This window comes from Stigmatopora argus, chromosome 1 (assembly GCF_051989625.1).
Source record: "Stigmatopora argus isolate UIUO_Sarg chromosome 1, RoL_Sarg_1.0, whole genome shotgun sequence".
NCBI classification, from domain to species: Eukaryota; Metazoa; Chordata; class Actinopteri; order Syngnathiformes; family Syngnathidae; genus Stigmatopora; species Stigmatopora argus.
This window is the reverse complement of record NC_135387.1, coordinates 27,508,836-27,531,890: the sequence shown is the minus strand read 5'-3', so window position 1 is coordinate 27,531,890 and position 23,055 is coordinate 27,508,836. Positions and strand designations below refer to the sequence as shown.

The following is a 23,055-nucleotide window of genomic DNA, read 5'->3' as shown; positions in this document are numbered from 1 at the left end:
AATTATGAGAAGACACAATGGCAGCAGTCATAATGTGATCAAGACATCATGAAAGATACATTTTCAAGGTGAGCAGGCCAATTCCATTGGGAGGAAGACACAATTGCGCCTAGGAAAATCTAGGCATATCCTTTAAATATATAGTATAATAAAGTACAGGAATAATACGGTGTAATAGGTTGAATGGCTTTTTAGGAACTAGTTCGTGTGTGCATTATCTTGAAAGACTTCATTACCGCAGACGCTTAACAAGGCCACGTTTGAAAAATACATTTTGTCTTTTTGTTAAGGAGTGGGTGTTTGCGGGACATTGAAAAGAGGAGTGGATAAAGCTCGTCCTTGTTTCTCTCCAAAACAAACTCCTCGGGGAAACAAAGAGGCACTCAAGGTTGTTTTGCTTAAAGCAAATGGCTACATTGATCAGGAATAATGTCTTGATTATGTAACATACTCGAGTGCTTTGTTTTAAAAAGAACTTTATTCAAAGTCAATGTATTCATTTTGTAAATACTGCATCGTCAGCACACCACCTTGAAGGTATTCATATACAGTGGTACCTCGACATACGAGCAATTTGAGATACGAGCAAAATTTCGGGCAAATATTTATCTTGAGATACGAGACAAATTTTGATATACGAGCAGACACCGGACGCGAGAGGCTGCTCATAAGAACATCATGGCTACTGTCTCTCTCCCAACAACTCCCTCTTTGTAATGTCTCTGCGAGCACTGGGCGGAGCGTTGCATTTTTTCAGTGTTTTTTTCCCATTAGTCAGTGCGAATGGCGGATCGATCGCTAATACGAGTTATATATACTAGTCGTTGACAAGTGGTCGTGCGTTGTCCTATTGTGAGGACATTTGTGTGCATAATTTTCGGAATATTTTGAAGGGAATACAAAAGCAAACAACCCTCGATAGGTTGCATCTGAAAGTCAGGGTGGAGGCGGGGCAAATAGACCCCACCCGGGAGAAGAAAGGTATCAAAATTTTAAACAAAATAAGAATTAATTTTAGTGTAAGGTTAGATTAAACTTATTTTTGAGTGTGTCTGCATCGTAAATCGAGTTCATTTAAATCTGTTTATGTTATGTTACGACGTTATGTTATTTTTTCCAATCCAATATCCTGTTTTTGGCATTTTTTTCAGAGGGTTGGAACGAATTAATTTATTTTTAGTTCATTTCAATGGGGAACGTTCGTTTGAGTTACGAGAAAATCGACATACGAGCTCAGTCCCGGAACGAATTAAGCTCGTATCTCGAGGTACCACTTTAGAGCGGTACCCCCGCTTCTACATATGAAATTTCCGGTACTCCGACGTTTGGTCGACCGGACGTTTGGTCGACCGGACGTTTGGTAGAACGGACGTTCGGTTGAACGAGTTCGCGAGTCCCGAGACTTTCATTTGTTTAACCCTATTCACTCAATGTTAAATAATAGTCATTAAATCCCTATTCACCCAATGTTAAAATCTATCAATTGCATGCGAACCCGTTCTACCAAACGTCCGTTCTACCAAACGTCCGTTCTACCAAACGTCCGGTCACAGAAATTTTCAGGTTACGAAACCATTTGATACGCAAGTTACCGTTCCAACATACAAATCCAAATTATGCAATCCCCCAAAACGTCAATACATTTCCTGTATCTCTTATTTTTATTTAGTCTCTAGTGAAAATAAGTCCCTTTACTTGTGGTATACACTGAGCTGATATTTACATTGAATTCATGTGTAAATCACTGCTCCAATATAGGCGTTGAAGCTAAATCAGTTTAATTTTGCTCCAGCAAACATGGAGCTGAAACCAAACGTGATATTTTCGAACAATACAGGCTCTGCCAATGAATGAAGCGGAAAGATGTGGCGGCGAAACAAGGACACGTCGGCACAAAGCGCGTTCCTCCACTTCCACGGATCACAGCTCCAACATTCATCTGTTGAATGCATTAAAGATCTAAACGGCGCCAATTACTGGAGACGAACACGGCCTCTGGTCAGCGTGTTGTCGGCCCGTTTGTGGTCAGCCGCTGATGACTGTGGCTGGACTCCATCATCCCCATTCCTCTGGGCATGATTGCCTGAGTTTGGTCCAAGGACAGCCATGTGCAGAGCAATAAAAGCCGACCTCACTGACTCATGCCGTTTAGAAATGATTCCCGGGTAGAGTGGGTGTGAGGAGGTGGACCTCTTTGTTTATGCGTGTTGATGCTCTGGCACCTATTGAGCATCATCATATTCATAATCAAATGAGTGCTTCCAACCGCTGGGGTGCTTTAAGGATCTTTCCCTTTTTTTTTATAGGTGGCTTGATGTGGAAGGAGGAGGCAATTATTTTTGATTGGCTGCAGATAAAGAGCTTTGCTGAACGGCAACATGCCAGCTTTCCTCTGCTCTCAAGTTGGTGCTTCCGTGGCATTCACACTTGACTGAATGACGGCAAAAGCTCAGATAAGAGACAATTATACAGTCCAAGGATGGATGCAACATCCAAAAATTTTGGAACAGTCAGGCCAAACGCTTTCGTTTTTGTTTGACATCAAACAACAAACAAGACATAAAAAAATGCAGTGTACAAAACTGTGCTAATATGTTTCGACTTCCAAAAGAAATCCAAGTTACAAAACCTCTTCTGGAACCAATGGATTTTGTAAGTAGAGGTACCACTGATGATACATATACAGTGGTACCTTGAGATACCAGCTTAATGCGTTCCAGGACTGAGCCTGTATGTCAATTTTCTCGCAACTCAAACGAACGTTTCCCATAGAAATGAACTAAAAACAAATTCATTCATTCCAACCCTCTGAAAAAACACCCAAAACGGGATATTGTATTGGAAAAACATTATTTTTGTTCTAATTTGCCATCTATTAACAAAGTAACAAATAACTAGTGGTTTAATATTACTAAAATGTGTTTAATAGTTCTAAAATTCAACAGATTTCGCGGAAGGGAGAGAGAGTGACAGAGAGGGGGGCACTTTTTGAACGGCAACGCGCTCGTAACATAACATAAACAAATTGAAATGAACTTGGATTACGATGCAGACACACTCAATAATAAATTTAATCTAACCTTACACTAAACTTAATTCTTATTTTGTTTGACATTTTGATACCTTTTTTCTCCCGGGTTGGCTCTATTTGCCCCGCCTCCACCCTGACTTTCAGATGCAACCTATCGAGGGTTGTTTGCTTTTGTACTCCCTTCAAAATATTCCGGAAAATGATGCACACAAATGTCCTCACAATAGGATATCTCTTGCTTCTGCTCGTATATCAAAATTTGTCTCGTATCTCAAGATAAATATCTGCTCAAAATTTTACTCGTATCTCAAATTGCTCGTATGTCAGGGCAGTCGTATGTTGAGGTACCACTGTATCTACATATCTCTATATCTATATAGATATACCTACAAAACAACACTTTTACAATGGAATACTGTAATTAAAACCTAGGGCTATTACTGTACAATAAGTACTACAGCCAGAGCTGCCTACAGCGCTCTTGCACACACACACACTCATGGACAGACACACACGATGTACAAGAATCCTAAATTCAGTTATAACTCCTCTAGCAAAATACTCCACCAGAAAGTAATTTCACACCAATTAAAAGACATAACAATCTGTTATTGCAGACCCCGTAAATCCCGCCTGCAGCGCTGACAAGATGATGCAATGAGGTCAGTTGTGCGCCGAGTGTCATGATCATAATGTAATACAGCCAACATACTCACCCAACAAGATTGAAAAAAAAATAAAACGGCATTAGAAAGAGAAGCAGCTTCAGGAAAGAGGCACGGCTTTTCTTTCAAGTGTGAAGAGAAATAAACAAAGAGCATCTGTTGAAAGCTGTCTCGGAGGTCATTAAAACTGGCAACGCTACCCGTCTTTGCCCCATTGGATTTTATTGCCAGTGTTAACGTGATAGATTATTTTTTAATGGGAATTGGGTCATCACTATGAGTTGATGGGAAACTTATTGCAGGTTAGAAAATCAGTTTAGTCAACTAAACATGTTTTAGTTTCAAACGGATTTGCCGCCACAGATGGAAAATGGATGTCAAACCTATTTCCATTGGAAAGCAGCCGTCACGAAATGCTCCCTGCCGACCTTTCCAGTCAAAATGGATTGGACCTCCATTGAGCAATAACTAGAAACACACTTTAGGGTACATTCATTTTTTTTCGAGGTGTTCAGCCATGGTCTTTTATCAAATGGCTCATCCCGTTGGTCCTATTACGGGGGATTTTCTCTGTAGAAATCATATTATTAATGATTTTCTCATTTGAATAATTTTTCAATAATGAGAAAAATGAATTTCCTGTGTCCGCAGACTGCTTGCAGTCTGGAGGTCTTTCATTTTCTAATAGTTTGCTTTTGGTGCTTCTTACTTTTACATGAGAACAGTTTGGCTTTGCATCGACTTAAAGATAATCTTTACATCATTCGCCTGCATAATTTTTCCAAAAGCTATTCATTCCTTCATTTCCAGAACTGCTTTATTCTCATTAGGGTCACGGGGGGGTGCTGGAGCCTATCCCAGTTGACTCTGGGCTAGAGGCGGACAACCATGCACACTCACACCCATGCCTAGGGCCAATTTAGGGTGTCCAATCAGCCTACCATGCATGTTTTTGGAATGTGGGAGGAAACGAGAGTACCCGAAGGAAACCCACGCAGACCCTGGGAGAACATGCAAACTCCACAAATGTGGACCGACCCTCATTTAGTAATATGTACAGTTTTGGTGCTCTGATGTGACGGAACTCCAGATGGATGAATTAAAAAGATAGTAATAATACATAAACAATAAAAAACAGTGCGAGATAAATATTAGCAATTCAGTCATTCATTCATTTTCCGAACCACTTCACAAGGGTCGCGGGGGTTGCTGAAGCCTACTATGCGCACCAGGCGGAGGACACCCCGAATTGGTGGCCAGCCAATCACAGGGCACAAGGAAATGGACAACCAATCACAGCTCAGGACAATTTAGAACACGTGTCAAAGTGGCGGCTCGGGGGCCAAATCTGGCCTGCTGCATCATTTTGTGTGGCCCGGGAAAGTAAATCATGAGTGCCAACTTTCTGTTTTAGGATCAAATTAAAATGAAAAGTGTAGATGTATATTAAATTTCCTGATTTTCCCCCTTTTAAATCAATAATTGTAATTTTTTAATCCATTTTTTCTGTGTTTTTAGTTCAAAAATCATTTTGTAAAATATAAAAAAATATATTAAACAAGCTAAAATAAACATTGTTTTATATCTATAAAAAAACTGAATATTCAGGGCTTTTAATCCAGTTCTTTTAATCCATTTATAATAAAAAAAATCTAAATATTATATCTAAAATGGTCCGGCCCACATGAAATCGAGTTGACGTTAACGCGGCCCGCGAACAACCCGAGTCTGACACCCCTGATTTAGAACATTCAACCAGCTAGCCTAGCATGTTTTTGGGATGTGGGCGGTAACCAGAGTACCCAGAGAAAACCCATGCAAGACCAGGGAGAACATTCAAACTCCACTCACCCGATTTCACCACTTGTTCTTCTATTTGCACAGTAAAGTAAAAAGGAATGTATTAAGAAATATTACAATGTAATTAAAAAAAAGATAGAAGGGCTGTAAAACACGAAAAACATAAGAGTGCCGGCGCGCTATCCACCTTCCACTGGGCCAAATGAGGGAAAATAGTTAAAACACACACACACAAAATGACACAATACAATAAAATAAAAGGCACAGTGTGAGCCACATAAAAGGTATTTCTAAAGTGGGAACATTATAGCACAAAGCAGTTGGATCAGTTATTACACAATTAGGGAAGGTTGTTATCAAGAACTCGTTGGAAAGCAGCTGTATTTCTGTCTATAAATCCTGTTTTTGATTGTTCCTCTGCCTGACGGTAGTAACTCAGAGGGTCACGGTTGGTTGAAATCTTTCAAGATGGAGTTGGCTTTTTAAGACAGTGGAAGTCACCCAGGTCCTCCAATAAGAGCAGAGGGCAGCTGATGACCTTTTCTGCCATTTTGGGGACCATTTGAAGCCCGTACACAATATAGTATGTGAGTATACTCTCTGGGGTGGTAGAAAGAGCCATTTCTTATCAAGTTTTTTTTCTTGAGAATTCTAATGAAGCAGAGGTTTTGTGGGCTTTTTTTCTTCAGTTGCGTTCTGTTCTTGTTTCAGGTCAGCTTCTACCAGGAAGCAAAAATCGTTGATCCTTTCCAAGGGAGTCGTACTGATGAAAATGGGTTGAATGACATTTTTTTTTCTCCTGAAGAGCTCTTTTGTTTTGGATGCATTCAGGAGATTATAATATTCGCGCCACGCTGTCAGCCATTGCACTTCATTTCGGTAGACTCGTCCCCTCCTGTGATGCAGCCTTCCACTATGGTACCATTCGCATATTTGATCAAAGTGTTACTGGTGTGTGTGTGTGGGGGTGCAGTCCGATTTGTAGTGGGTGAAAAGCAGGGGAGTCCGCACACAGTCTTTTCTACATAACAAATATGTACTCCGTATTAAAACCATGAATAAGGAGGTGGAAATGATCTTACGAGAGAAATTGTAAAATTCACCGATTTGAAGGAAATTTTAAGGCTACGGCTTATACAGTGGTACCTCGACCTACGATCAGCTCTACCTACGACATGCTCGAGTTACGATGAAAATTTCAATCGGATAATTCGTGCGAGATACGATCAAAATTTCGAGATGCGACCAAGCCAGGTGGAAATGACGAAAGACTGTTTATCATTGTAGCGCACTGTCTTTTTTTGCCGCATGTCTTTCGTGTATAACAGATATTTACGAGCACTGAACGATTTATTCAGACGAGTTTCTCCTACGCATCGACCAGGAAACGCACAACGCGCATGCACGGGCAAAAAGAGGGCTTTCTGGGTAATGAAGTATACTCCAGTACACAACACCGATAGCCAATAGCACCCTTTCTCAGAATAAAACTTCATTACCCACAATCAATACGTGGGTAGGCTGTTATTCCTTCCTTAGCCTGTTAGCTCCCGCGATCGCTCATTCACGACTACTACTTCTCGTTGGCAAGTGGTCGTGCGTTATCCTATTGTGAGGACATTTGTGTGCATCATTTTCAGAATATTTTGAAGGGAATACAACAGCAAACAGCCCATCGATAGCGAACATGAGGGTGGAGGCGTGACAAACAGCTAACCCGCCCAGAACGAAGGTAAAAAAAATTAAAACAAAATTAGAATTCAGTTTTGTGTAAAATTACATTAAAAGTATGTTTGAGTGTGTCTGTATATATTAATCCAAGTTAATTTAAATTTGTTTGGCAAAATCCGCCCAATTTTAGTTATATTAAACACATTTTATTTCTATTAAACCACTAGTTATGTGTTACTTTGTTAATAGATGGCGAATTAGAAGAAATAAAACATTTTTTCCAATTCAATATCCTGTTTTTGGTGTTTTTCAGAGGGTTGGAACGAATTAATTTGTTTTTAGTTCATTTCAATGGGAAACGTTCTCTCGAGTTACGAAAAGCTCGACATACGATCTCAGTCCCGGAACGGATTAAGATCGTATGTCAAGGTACCACTGTACGTGGAGACGGTCAATATTCGAGAAAATATGGTATGTCAGATATTTTTTTACTGACTGACTGATTAAATTAATAGATACCATACCACACCTCAAAAATGAAAATGCACATATTCTTGTTTTCATTTGTCATGTCTGCTTTGGAAATAAATATTTCAACTTGTAAAAAATGCCCCCTATTGGCCACTGCCCAAACTTTTCCAAATGACTCATCTTGTGCATTACCCTCACGAAGACTTTGAGAAGTTGAGTTGGACAGAATTTGAACAAAAAACTGATTTCCTTAATTAAGCAGACAAGGAAGGTACGCTTTACAGTTTGTCTGACATTGTTTGATCACTCTTGTTCCGTTGGAAGCACAGCAAGTCCCTCACGGTGTGTTTGTATTGGCTAATTAGATTTTGTCTCTCCCCTAATCACTCGGAGGTTGGCAGCACACACCGAAGCTTTCCTCTCACTTTTGTCAAAGTTTTACCTGACGCTTCGCTATTGATTTTTGTTTTTTCCCCTCCACCATAGCAAAAGCGAAATCGTTGAAACTAGCACAACATTTGACAAAACTAATTTCAGGCTCTGTCAACACGCGCACTTGCGTGAAACAACATTGTGGATCAAGTCGGCACAAAATGACAGATAAGACTATAATCACGACCTTATGTCTGCTCTGTTTTTCTCCGGTGAGCGTGGAGAGAAACGAGTGTGTGCACAATGATTTGTTGTCTGGGTATTAATACGGGAACTATTGACAAACCTGTGGATGAAGAAGGTGTCCATTAAAAACACTACAGGTACTGCCTACGTCAATGTCAAGAGAGTCCAAAGAGGTGTCATGTTATGTTCGGTTTCCCGGGCCAGATTCGTGCCAACTCAACGTCATGTTCACTTTATTTTTGGGCAAACAAAGTTCACTTTCTGGCCCCCCCATTGACAACTGAAAGATGAATTAAGTGAATTGGACATCTGTTGTTCTAAATGGCAGGCAATAAGTTCATTTTTCATCTCTTCTTTGTCATTTTAGGGGACTTACACGTCACTTTCTGTACATTCTGGATTATTTCCTATTGATTTGGGGAATTTCTTCGTATTCATACGTTGCTTTCTGCAGATTTTGGGGAAATGTTCAGGCTAGACTTGAGTTTGGGTTATTTAATAAGGGACAGCACATGTTAATGAACATATATATGTAAATACCATATTTTCACGACTATAAGGCGCACTTTAAAGTCTTAAATTTCCTCCAAAATAGACAGGGCGCCTTATAATCCAGTGTGCTTTATATATGGAAAAAAAATGTGTCATTCATTGAGGGTGCGCCTTATAGTCGTGAAAATACGGTATGTAAGATTGTCATACCTGTCAACCTGGGCCAATTCCTCCCCGTATTAATGATTGGAATTCCCCGTATTAAGCAATAGAAAACCGTACAAATGCAACGCGGCACATATTTACTCACATAGGGTGCACGTAAAAGTGTTATGGTCGCGCCGCGTTGTCGTGACGCGACCCTGAATGTATTCGGACCCAAGCGCTATGACTCATAGCTGCTTAAATAACGAAACAGGAAATGATTTAATCATTTCCTGTTTCGTGTGAAAGGGGAATGTGTGTGCGCATATCATGTTTAAAGCATGACAATATTAGCAGTTGACGATGACGTTTTCGTCTGCTACCAGTGACCGAGACGATCCGGATTAGAGCCGAAATGCGTAAAACGAGATCCGTTTTACAAAAAACGAGATCCGTTTTACAAAAAACGTACTTAAAAAAAATCCCGTACAAAAGTTGTTATACGGCGTACACAATTTGAAATGATCAAAAAACGTATAAAATACGGGAAAAACGTATAAGTTGACAGGTATGGCTTGTAGCCGAAGGCTAATTTCCATCTTTAGTCCCTTGTGTAGGTTGAAGATAAAGGATGACACATATTAGACACACACACACGTAGCAAAGTTTTAGACAGTGTAGTGATCGCAATTTTGTTTGTCTAACAGCCAGGCTTGAAGCTGATTGGCCCATAGGATTAGAGACAGGAGTTAGAGTATAGTAATTGGTATTGAGTTCCAGGTATCTGAGCCACGGACAGAGAGGGGCTTTGGCTGAATGAATTCACTCTTTTTGAAGGGAACTAGACAGTCACCTTTAGAGCCAGCCCTTGTTAAAGTGTTGGATTTTTTTTGGGCACTATTTGTACCTCCTATTGGTTTTGAGGCATGTGAAGGTTGTTAACTGATTGGCCACCATAGACGGGGTCGTTTTGACTGCAGGGGGCGAAATAACGAATGTGACTGGAGATAGGAAATTGAGCAAAGTGCAGTAGTGTACGCACGTGATCACATAACTCACAAAATTCAGGTTGTGTGGCGCCATTGGCGAGAAAACGAAGGCGCTGTACTGGAACTATTCAGTGAACTAAACTGGTAACTTGATAACTATGTTATCATAATAAAACCATTCTTACATGTCGGTCATAACAAGGCAGTTTATCTATAATTTAATATATCATGATTTCAGCCATGCGGCCCAAAAAATAAAAACATTTTTGCACCCTTCTTAGAATTTCTGTACCACAATGCAAACAATTTATGGTTTTAAATGTGTCAACTAAATTTGCATTAACCTAAAATAATAATTTAAAAAAAATCCTTACCTTGACTCCAAAATAAGATAGTTGTTCCAACAGTGTTTTGGAAGAGTCTTCCATTGATTTCAGACTATTTTCACTGCCAAGATGACATGCAACAGTGTCTGTGGAGTAAAGGAATAAAGACATACATATCTTAAATAAGATTCAGGGAAATGTTTGAAATATTTCCTTGTACTTTTCTTTATTCTAGGAAGTCTTTGTAATTTAGCAACTCTTGCCAAATTGCAAAGAAAAAAATAGTACATACTTTTTCTATTAAAGGAAAAGTGCAACTGTTAGCATATGCCATGTCCTTGTTTAATGAACAAAAAGTATCATAATAGCAGATTATGACGGTCATGGGCTAAATGGATTAAGGTGGTTTTCAGATGATCTCCCAATCCATGTTTACATAATCTGCTTGACGAGGTCTGCTTACAGTTTCATAAAAGCAACTCAAGAAAACCTTTTTTCCAAGAAGGGAGTCCCGAGCTGAGAGTAGTATTTTAAGGGAATGGGAAGCTAACTGCTTATTGGTTTTGCTAGAAGTCAACTGTGTTTACAGGAGTGTTGTAAAATTGATGTCTCAAGACTTACTATCTAAAATGATACCAATCCATCGTCACTAAGCATAGAATATTTCGTGCCGACTCATCGTTTAAATTGATGGCATTTTAGATGGTCATAGCGGTAAGGTTTTCCTATCCGTATTCAACAGGCATACCCTTGGGTTGCTTATTAATAATTCATTTTAACTACCACTTACGCTGAATGGGGCAACAGAGTATTGGAAAGTCTCAATGTTGTCACTACATTGCAATGAGGCAAGCTTCAATTTAACAAAAAAAGTGACCCATATTTCACTCCATTATAGAAATAGGCATCAAAGTTCTTATATTTTGAAGGCACGTACATTTCAGTAATACCTTGACATACAAGTGTCCCAACATACGAGACATTTGAGATACAAGCACATTTTTGCCCTGAGATACGAGACAAATTTGACATAAGAGCATACGATGTGGCCGCTAGGTAGGGGCTTCTTTTAATATGGATAAAGTAGAAACACTTAAAAACATTTTTTCCATTGTGATATCCTATTGTAGGTGTGTTTTTTTAACGGTGATAGGTTTATTATTAATACACTTTAATCAAACAGAGAGACATCTTTAAACATACACTGGCTACAACTTGCAAGGAAAATCACTCCCGATTCGTCTTCATCCAGGATGATTCTGAAGAGCGGCTTCCTCCTCTGTCCATTTAGTAGCGCATAATTCAAAACATCTAAGGTAATCTGATTCAAACAATTGAATAAGTTAACGAATAACACCATCGAGGTCAAAACAACTGCAACAATAATCGCATATCAGGTATTCGATTATCGCCATCTCCTCCGGAATCCAAGTCCAAGCAATTTAAGAGTCCTTCGCAGATCTTCATTGCGAACTTGCATCTGGGTAAGGGGTCGAGGTGTATCTCCCAGTAAACAGTCCTTGGAGCCGAGTATACGGTGAGGTGTTATGGCAACAAGCTGGAGCCAGCTGTCCTGTTGGGTGACCTCGAGTTTGCCCCAGTCTCAAATTAAAGACACTCTTATACAAAAGTAATTAAAATGCATACATCTATAATATTATCCAGAATAACCCCAACAAACGGATTAATTTGTTTTTAGTTATTTTATATGGCAAAATTTGATTTGAGATACGAGTAAATGGACATATGACCTCGGTCCCGGAACGCATTAAGCTCATTTCTCAAGGTATTACTGCATAAATGTTCTTATTGATTCATTTTCCGAGCCACTATTCCGCACAAAGGTCGCGGGAGTGCTGGAGCATGCGTGTTTTGGGGATGTCGGAAGAAAAATGGAGAGCCCGGAGAAAACCGACGCAAGCCAGGGGCCAGCCAATCACATGGCGACAAACAACCATTCACGCTCATACTCATACCTAGGGGCTATTTAGAGTGTCCAATCAGCCTACCGTGCATCACTTTGGAATGTGGGAGGAAACCGGAGTACCCGGAGAAAACCGACGCAAGCCAAGGGAGAACAGGGAAACTCCACACAGTGAGGATCAATCTAGGATTGAACCCTCAACCCCAGAACTGTGAGCCAAACACACTTACCACTGGCACATCGGGCCACACATTAATTAAAAAATGCTAATAACTAAATCAGTTAATGACAACTAATAAATGATGAGACATAGGAAATAATTACCCACCCACAAAAAAACAATAGTACGCATAAACATGAATAAGGGTAGGAAGGAAGTACCTTGGAAAAAGAATTGAAAAGCATTTAAAATTTGACATCGCTCATCGCTTAAAGGAGTTTTGCCCATTGGAATAGAGGACATGTTATGAGTTTAAGCACAAAATAAATCTCTTGACCTCACGACACTAAGAAATATCTGGTGTCATCTTCACAACCTCTGCACTGCTGATTTGCAGCACAACAAGGTCATCATAGCCACGGATCGCATAGGCAGCTTAAAACATTTTCTACTGCCAGTTTGCCAGCCATGCTTTGTTTCAAAGGTTAAACTCGGAAACAGCTCTGAGATTCACACACTGGGTTTGGATGTGTTTAAATACACGACTACGAGACTTAATTCATTCATAAATCTCTATATATAAATGGCTCCCAAGTCCAATCCTTTGGTGAGAAGTTCCATTAAATCTCAATTTAGCTTCTAACCTCTAATACTAAACTTTTTTTTGCCAAGAAGGACCAAGATGAATAAAAAAAGAAAGTTAAGATGGTTTAACTAGCCATGTAATGATGGCGAAAAGTTTAGTGCAGGAACAATAATACAAACATGAAATGGGGGAAAAGGCAAGTCAAGATTGGAGATATTTTTGCGGCCACTAGTCCGTGGATAGCGGTGGAGGCGTGGCAAACAGCTAACCCGCCCAGAACGAAGGTAAAAAATAAATAAAACAAAATTAGAATTCAGTTTTGTGTAAAGTTACATTAAACGTATGTTTGAGTGTCTGTATATATTAATCCAAGTTAATTTAAATTTGTTTGTTCGTTTACGAGTGTGTTTTTGCTGTGGATAAAGTCCCACCGAACACCCTCTGCCTCCGTGTATGTCGCTGTCTCTACCCTCCACGAAATGAGTCTAATTTTACTTCTATTAAACACATTTTATTACCATTAAACCACTAGTTATGTGTTACTTTGTTAATAGATGGCGAATTAGAACAAATAAAAAAAAATTTCCAATCCAATATCCTGTTTTCTGTGTTTTTTCAGAGGGTTGGAACAAATTAATTTGTTTTCAGTTCATTTCAATGGGAAACGTCCGCTCGAGTTACGAAAAGCTCGACATACGATCTCAGTCCCGGAACGGATTAAGATCGTATGTCGAGGTACCACTGTACTTATTTTTGGCTTAAATCAGGATTGCTATGGATGCCCAGAACATTTTGTAAATGTAGAAAATTGAAAAATGCAATTTGATGCATAGCTTAACGAAAGTCTTTCCAATATTGAAAAGTGGGCTGATGCCTGACCCATCTTAATAAGCAGACGGCAGATATTATTCTTTTATGAATATTGCTTTCACTGTCCATGACCTGTGCAAAATTGACATGGTGCTACTCATTCACATAAGGACAGTAATAAAGAAATTTAATCGCAGCTTCCGGCTATTCTCAAAGCGGTGGAATCAAAGGAATCTGATTTAAAAATGTTGCTACATAATGGAATGACAAAATGAGGGAATTTGGAGGGGAATTAATGACAAAAGTGTTTAAAAGCCCAGTTTTATCGACATTAGAAAACAACAAACGACCTTAGTGACTAACATAACGGTAAGTAATTTAATCAATACAAAATATTAACTAATAAATATTGAAATAACAGTGTGGCATCATTTAATTTAAACTAGGTACATGTATATTTATTTGTATTTATTGAATTTTGGCACATGATTACAATAGTTGCACTTCATTTTTTTCAATATTTAGGGTACAGATCAATGTTCCCTCTAATTATTTGTTTGTCTGGGCAGGAAGACAACCTCCCAGTTTGAGCAACATCATCATTGCTCGCCCAGTATCACACCTGCCATAAGCAGGTGCAGGTCTACTACACATAAATGATTTAGTAATAATAAAATGTAATGATTAATATCTATGAATGGGCGGCCCGGCGGGATGAGTGGTTCGCGCGTCGGCCTCACAGCTCTGGGTTCCTGGGTTGAAATCCAGGTCGGTCCAACTGTGTCGAATTTGCGTATTCTCCCTGGCCCTGCGTGGGTTTAGGCCAGGGATAGGCTCCAGCACCCCCCGCGAGTGATAAAGTGGATAAAGCGGTTCAGAAAATGAATGAAAAAATACCTATGAATAAAACATCTTCATAAATGTCATTAGAATATGCACAAATCCGACTAAAATTTTACCTTATTTTACACATCTGTCCTCACTTCTCATTCTCGTTCAAATGACTTTTCTGCTGAACGTGTCACTTGAGATAGTCAAGTTTCCATTTATATGCAATATTTTCCATGATTTTACTTTGATTTATTTAATAAGGGATAGCACATATTAATGAACATATTTATATTCATGGTAATGAACATATATATGTAAGATTGTAGCTGACGGCTAATTTCCATTTACTATAGTCCATTGTGTAGGTTGAAGACAAACGATCACACATACTAGACACACACGCACGCACACAACCACACACACACATCAGATTTAGACAGTTCTTACCCGATTTCACCGCTTGTTCTTCTATTTGCACAGTAAAGTAAAAAGGAATGTATTAAGAAATATTACAATGTAATTAAAAAAAGATAGAAGGGCTGTAAAACACGAAAAAACATAAGAGTGGACAGAGCTACTGCCACTGGCGGGCCGCATGAACGGCGCCATCGGGGTGGGGGGTGATTTTATTCTGTGCGCTCCATATGATTTGCTGTGCGCGGAGAAGCGGGAGTAGTGCGCAATTGCGCACGCGCACAGTTTAGAGGGAACATTGGTACAGATGTATAATATATGTGGGTATTGGGCAGCGTGAGATTAATTTACGCGATGTGGTGGTGTAATTGTGAAGCTCCAGCACCCCGAAACCCTGACCAGGATAAGTGATGTTGAAAATCAACCGATGTATGGATTATTATGCCAGTTGGTTAAAATAGCAATGAAAAAGTGACCCTATTTTATACTAATAAGATTTGATACTTCAATCTTTTTCAGTTTCACAACAATCTCTTGTTTTAAGCCACAAATCTAATACAAATCTAAAAAAAACATCAAATTAACTTGTGGGAGTCCTAATTAGCAGATAAGATCTTCTTTGTCCAATTTCCTGCACCTGACGACAGGGTATAAAATCATTTAGAAGTTTTGCACGCTCTTCTTATTAATAACTCATTATATATTTAAACTGTCACAAAAAAACAGCTTCATAGTTAGAGGCGATCGAATCATTATTATTCAACTTGTTGAGCATGTTAGCGATAGTTTTAACGGTGATCAAGATCGCGAGGGGGGATAAGGGGAAATTAACTAACGTGATCTTTAATAACAAAAACGTGTTCTCCAAAAATATATTCAGGGAAGACATCAAAAAACAAAAACAAACTTACGGTTAGGAACACAGATGCACGATGAAGACTGAACATGGCATAACAATCGCTACTTGAGAGTTGTTTGAAGAAGAATGTTTTAATAGGTCTAACTTTGTCATGTAGAGAACTTTAAAGTAGAATGGGATTATTAAACTACGTGCGCTGGACCAATAGGAAAGCTGGATGGCTGACGCACTTTACCTAAATGTTTCTGCCGTTTAAATAAAGTTTTTATTGATTTATTTTAATTATTTTTAAGATATTTTGCGTTGTTCATCCCCATCCAATGTTTTTCATTCTAGTTTATTTGATAGAAACAAAAATGTTTCTATTTTGTACTGCTTGAGGTGAAATATAACTTATTCTGTTACATGTGTACATATTGTATTAAATCAATAACTGGCCTCTGCGTTGAAATAAATGTTTTATCATCATGAAATCGGTGGTTTACACGTCCAAACTCGTACAGGTTTTGCCTTTTAAATGTTTACTTTTGATCGATTCTTTTTTAGGAGTGAAACAACATAAATATATGTCTTTTCCATAATTATATTAAAAGGTACATGTGCACTTCTGGTCCATATTTTTAAAGATTCTATATTTATTTTTCTGGAAAATGTTTCAGAAACCGAGTTTGAAATTACATTCCCCAATTTTGAATCACAATCTGTGGCATTTCAAAGGGCTAAGCCATTTCTATGAAATTAATTCTTAACATTTTTTCCAGGTTTAATGCATTCACATCTATTATTGCAATTAACCATGTTGAAATGTCTGCATGAAAGAATTATTCCACGTTATGGTCTTAGAAGGTGTGGCCAATGGCTGCATTGAGAAATTATGCTAATCAATTTAGCTCATTAGATCTTTTTGTAGAGATGCCAGTTGATGACTTAATTAGTCACTTCAATTACACTCAAGGCATTGGTCATACTTGTAAGACATTCATTTTCTCTTCTCACAGATCTCACATTGATCCACTGAATACAAACATGCAGTACACCGAACGTCCGGTCGACCAAACGTCCATTCTACCAAACAACCGTTCTACCAAACGACCGTTCTACCAAACGTCCGGTCGACAAAACGTCCGGTCGACAAAACGTCCGGTCGACCAAACGTCCGGTCGACCAAACGTCCGGTCGACCAAACGTCTTTCGACCAAACGTCCGGTCACGGTACAACATCATGATTAGGGATTAAAAAAACGAAGAAGTGTCATACCAATTGCTCCCCTCATTAAGCAATAATAAAACGTACAAATGCAACGTGGCACATTTTTACTCACATAAGGCAGAGTTAAAAGTCTAAAATGTTCTCCAAAGTTGAAGACATGCCCAATCAGTATGCAGTAAATTCAAGATTCTGTAGATGTCGCTGTATGACGCTGACAGCTTGACTGTCTGGGCACATTGCTTGCTGACTCGCTATATTTAAATAGTGAAAAGGGTGAAATGGGAATGCATTTGTGCATATCATGCTTAAAGCATGACAATATTAGCAATCGCCAATGACGTTTTCGTCCACTACCAGCGAACGAGACTATCCGTATTAGAGCCAAAATGGGGAAAACGAGATCGGTTTTACAAAAAAGGTAATTTTTAAACCTTTTTTTCCTGTACAAAAGTTGTTATACAGTGTACACATTTTGAAACGATCAAACGTATAAAATCCAGGAAAATCGACAGGTCTCTCTCCTTTGCCAACAAATTAGTCAATAAATATTTCTCTTATGCCAGTGTCTAAACGCAGCATTCGGGCACCAGCACATCAGTTACTGAAGACTGAAGGCCAAGGAAGTTTTATGTATGGAGGCTTATGATCTCACTTTTTGATTTATTTAGTTCACCTCCAATCTGGCGCACTTCAATGTCTTCTTCTCTCTCCCTTCACAATTATCTCTTATGGCCTGTGAGGTGATTAATGGCTTTCATTTGATGTCCTTTCCTACCCCTTCACAGACCACTAACAAATAAAAGCATGGCCCAACAAACAAATTGCGCCTCGGAAGAGCCGTAAAAGCTCAGCGTTGGTGGAGGGGGAAAAACGGGGGGCCCGCAAAGACAATGAGACCAAGCATTTTGGGCTTTGGAAAGAAAAGCATTTGCCGAGGAATGGCCTGAGACCGTTTCCTCGCTAGTTTTTCTCCCTGGAGAAATCCGCCACTGTTAATCTACAGTTATTGCCAATTCCAAATTAAAGTGGTTGCTTGGACCAAACACTTGTTTTTGTGGGTAACACTAATAAATGTTTTGGTGAACAATTCAGGCCGAATAAGTGTTTGTTAGAAAGTTCAGTCTTAGTTTTGTCAAAGAGGAGAACCTTGAGAGAAACGGCCAAGCATAACACATCAAGGATTGTTTTGACCGTTGATTTTAGCTGTTCGTCGAAATTCCGCCTGGTTTAAGAAGCTTCTGTAATTTACTCTTCTATTAGTCGGGATTATTTATTTGAGCTGGAAGTGCTTCTTGGAAGCCGCAACGATACGATGAGATAAAATGGATTCTGAAAGAAAAACCAATATATGTTCAAGCACCCCCGCGACCTTTGTGAGGATGAGCACTATGGAAAATGAATGAATGAATATATATATATATATATATATATACACACATATATACACATATGTACACATATATACACATATATACACATATATACACATATATACACATATATACACATATATACACATATATACACATACACACACATACACACACACATACACACACACACACACACACACACACACACATACACACACACATACACACACATACACACACACATACACACACACATACACACACACATACACACACACATACACACACACATACACATACACACACATACACACACATACACACACATACACACACATACACACACATACACACACACACATACACACACACACACATACATACACACATACACATATACGTATACAGTGGTACCTCGACATACGATCTTAATCCGTTCCGGGACTGAGATCGTATGACGAGATTTTCTGAACGCTTTCATGAAAATTAAATGTAGCGAGTCCACATAAGACTGGACTTCCACGTTCTTCATGCAAAGAACATCTATTCTGGAGGCATTCTGTCGTTTCGTTGTATGACTTCAGCCCCTCCCCTAAAACTTTATCCCCCATGAAGCGTTCATCTCTGCACACTTCCCCTCTGGTTAAGGCCATTTCTGCAGTCTTCTCCACGAGGCCGGGCAGGAAATGCCATCCAATGACATTCAGCTCAGAAAAGGCTACATCAGTCCATCTGCTCCGCAGCTGTCTGACCACTTAAAATACTCCGTCTGGGCATCATTACCGTATGTTCGCCGCCGTTCGGACAAGTGGACCTAATGTGAGAGAAATACAAAGGGAGCCCCGAGGTCCTCCCAAAGTGGGTTTAGCATGGAGAAAGCGGATGTGCAATGTGACGACGCACCAGAGGGTCTTGCGTCTGACATGCAAATACTATTTTCTCGCATATAAGCCATATTTGTCGCTCAAAAAAATGATGACTGAATCAAGGTTATGGCTTACATGTGCATAAATTAAACTTGACATGCACGAAACTGCAAGGTGACAAAGACGAAACGCCATAACGCAAGACATTGCGGCCGATACGGTCATTTATTTCAAAATAGAAAAAAGATAAACAGATAAAACCCTAAGCAAAATTTATTTTTGAATTTGAAATTAACCGTATCTTCCATATAACGTGAAAAAACTCACTTGTGTCTGCCATTGCTCGCTCAGGGCGCCGCCATCTTACCTAGGGATGACAAACTAGACTGCTACGGTCACACTTCCTGGTTGTACTGGTCACGTGACTTCTTTTTTGTCTAAGTGCAGGCAACACCCTTTCGAAATGTGCAATCCAGGAGACGGATCTTTTCGATTCATACAGTATCTCAGAAATACCATGTGCGCTGATTTTTCTTAAGATTTTCCCTTCAAGTAACACATTTGTACTCTATATTAAAACCATGAATATGGAGGTAAAATGATTTCAAGGCAATTTTAAGGGTACGGCTCACACGCGGAGGCAGTCAATATGCCAGAGAATACGGTAGAATTTGTTTTTCTCGCTGATAGATGTATTATTAATACACTTTAATCAAACAGAGAAAGATCTTTAAACATACACTGGCTACAACTTGCAAAGAAAATCACTCCCAACTCGCCTTCGTTCAAGAGGATTCTGAAGAGCGGCTTCCTCCTCTGTCCATTTAGTCGCGCATAATTCAAAACATCTAAGGTAATCTGATTCAAACAATTGCATAAGCTAACCGAATAACACCATCGAGGTCAAAAACAACTGCAACAATAATCGCATATCAGGTATTCGATTATCGCCATCTGCTCCGGAATCCAAGTCCAAGCAATTTAAGAGTCCTTCACAGATCTTCATTGCGAACTTGCATCTGGGTAAGGGGTCGAGGTGTATCTCCCAGTAAACAGTCCTTGGAGCAGAGGATACGGTGAGGTGTTACGGCAACAAGCTGGAGCCAGCTGTCCTGTTGGGTGACCTCGAGTTTGCCCCAGTCTCAAATTAAAGACACTCTTATACAAAAGTAATTAAAATGCATACATCTATAATATTATCCAGAATAACCCCAACACTCGCTCTTAGGGAATGCCTAGTGTGAGCACGATATGGCCGTTTTTTTTGCCTATTAGCAAAACGTGCCAACAAATTTGGGGAAGTCGATCCTAAATCAGCCAAGCGACGGGCTCGTCTGCCATGTTGCATGTCAACAGGCAAACTAAGGAAATGTGTATGCAAGTGAAGGAGGTTGTAAATCATTCCAATGAGTTGTCAGCAAAGATGAGGGATTCATCACGGGGTGTAAAATTTGAAGGTGGCAATTGCAAAGGTCTTAATAAATGGGAGTCGTAAACAGCGACTATTTTAAATCAATCCGTTCAGGATTAATTAGATGCCAAGCGATAGAAAAACGGGATTGAAACTAGAGTGTAAGTGGATTAAGAATGATGCACAAAATATATTGTAAATTGAGCCGAATAATGGAGGAATTCTTTATAGTAAAATCTCGATATAACTCAGCACAATACAATTAAAGATTCAATATAAGGTCTGTAAAATAATTTAAAAATTAAAAGAAAAATATATTGAAAATATCATTAATATTAAGGCCCTACTCTCCAAAAATATTTAAAAATATGTCCAGTCATTTCAGGTTTTTAGGTCAATATGTAAATGAAGACGTAAATGCACATATTTAATTACTCTTTTGCTTTATTTCAATCAAAAAATGTGAGGGAAAATATAATTATACGTCCTATTTATGCTTCCTTTCAATGCATCATTTATGAACCAAAAAGTTATTAATTATAGTAGTAGTTGTCAATTCATTGTGTTAACCTTAGTAGAACTTCATAACATTTTCACAACAAAGTGTTTAAAAAGTATCTTTGCAAAATTTATTATGGTCTCACTCTAAAGTCGCAGAGCACTTGAACCGCCATATTGAATCGGAAAAAGGTTTTTTTCCCCAAGCAAGTGGGTCTAGTTCCTGCCATAGACTGGATTAAACTAATCTGATTGGAGCCCCAGATGAATTATATTGGATTTGCGACCTTCATGTCACTGGTGGTGCGCCACAGCCCACAGACGCGGGGGCCTACTAAAGAGAAAAATAGGTGTCGAGATGAGTGGCAAGACAAGCTGGAATAAATAAGACAACCCCAAGTACACTCTCAAAATCCAGACTGCTGAAGGAGAACTGATTCACGCACTCGAACAGGGCTTGCCAACATCCAGCCCACGGGCAAAACGCTTGGATGAAATCCGGTCTGAAAATGAATTTTACCTCATTCTTACAGTCCAAAAAGGAATCAAATGCTTTCATTTATTATTTACTGTATTTACTTGCGTATAAGCCACTTTTGTCGGACAAAAAAATGATGACTGAATCGAGGTACGGCTTATACAGTGGTATCTAGTGATACAACATGCTCGTGGTACGACAAAAATTTTGATCGAATAATTCGCTTGCGATACGATTAATATTTCGAGATGCGACCAAGCCAGGTGCCCATGACATGAAAGGCTGTTTATCATTGTAGCGCACTGCCTTTTTTTGCCGCATCTCTTACGTGTATAACTACTATATCTACGAGGACTGAACGATTTATTCAGACGAGTTTCGACCAGGAAACGCACAACGTGCATGCGCGGGCTAAAAGAGGGCTTTCTGGGTAATGAAGTATACTCGTGCCACCCATAGGCAATGGCACGCTTTCTCAGAATAAAACTTCATTACCCACAATCAATACGTGGGTAAGCTCAGCTATTGCATTTCTTGTTATTCTTTCTAAGGAAAGGAGCTCCTGCGATCGTTCTTTAAAGACTATTTCTCGTTGGGAAGTGGTCGTGCGTTATCCTATTGTGAGGACATTTGTGTGCATCATTTTCGGAATATTTTGAAGGAAATACAACAACAAACAGTCCATCGATAGCGAACGTGAGGGTGGAGGCGTGGCAAACCGCTAACCCGGAAAACGAAAGTAACAAAAGATTAAGACAAAACTAGTATTCAGTTTTGTGTAAAGTTATATTAAACGTATGTTTGAGTGTGTCTGTATATATTTATCCAAGTTAATTTAAATTTGTTTGTTCGTTTACGAGTGCCGTGGAAAAAGTCCCCCGAACAGCCCCCCCTCCGCCTCCGAGGTGTGTGTCGTTGTCTGTCCCCTCCGCGAAATGCGTCTAATTTTACATCTATTAAACACATTTTATTACCATTATACCACTTGTTATTTATTACTTTGTCAATATATGGCGAATTAGAAGAAATAAAACATTTTTTCCAATCCAATATCCTGTTTTTGGTGTTTTTTCAGAGGGTTGGAACGAATTAATTTGTTTTCAATTCATTTCAATGGGAAACGTTCGCTCGAGTTACGAAAAGCTCGACATACGATCTCAGTCTCGGAACGGATTACAATCGTATGTCGAGGTACCACTGTATGCTAATAAAAAACACGACATGCAGGAAATTATAAGTTGACGGCGCCATGACACGATGATGTCATGACAAAATGGCGCCGTTGCGTCACGGCGCCATCAATACTGGTCAGGAAATTAACTTTTTGGGCCAAAAATAAACTTGCCGGCCCACATGAGATCAAGTTGTCACAAATCTGGCCTGAAAAACTATCAGACTTTGTCGCCCTGCTTTAGAAGTCAAATGATT

The 23,055-nt window shown here is 39.2% G+C and overlaps 1 protein-coding gene across 10 annotated transcripts in view; it reads right to left on the bottom strand.

Annotated features, from left to right (window-relative positions):
- The window catches only part of cfap74 (cilia and flagella associated protein 74), a 184,420-nt gene extending 168,428 nt beyond the window's left edge, over positions 1-15,992 (bottom strand). For all 10 annotated transcript variants that reach the window (XM_077614077.1, XM_077614163.1, XM_077614095.1 and 7 more), the window contains exons 1-2: positions 15,844-15,992; positions 10,256-10,353 (exon numbers count right to left, since the gene is read on the bottom strand). The gene's annotated coding sequence lies outside the window, so the exon portion shown is untranslated. The remainder of the gene's footprint in view (positions 1-10,255; positions 10,354-15,843) is intronic.
- Between the last annotated feature and the right edge of the window lie 7,063 nt (positions 15,993-23,055).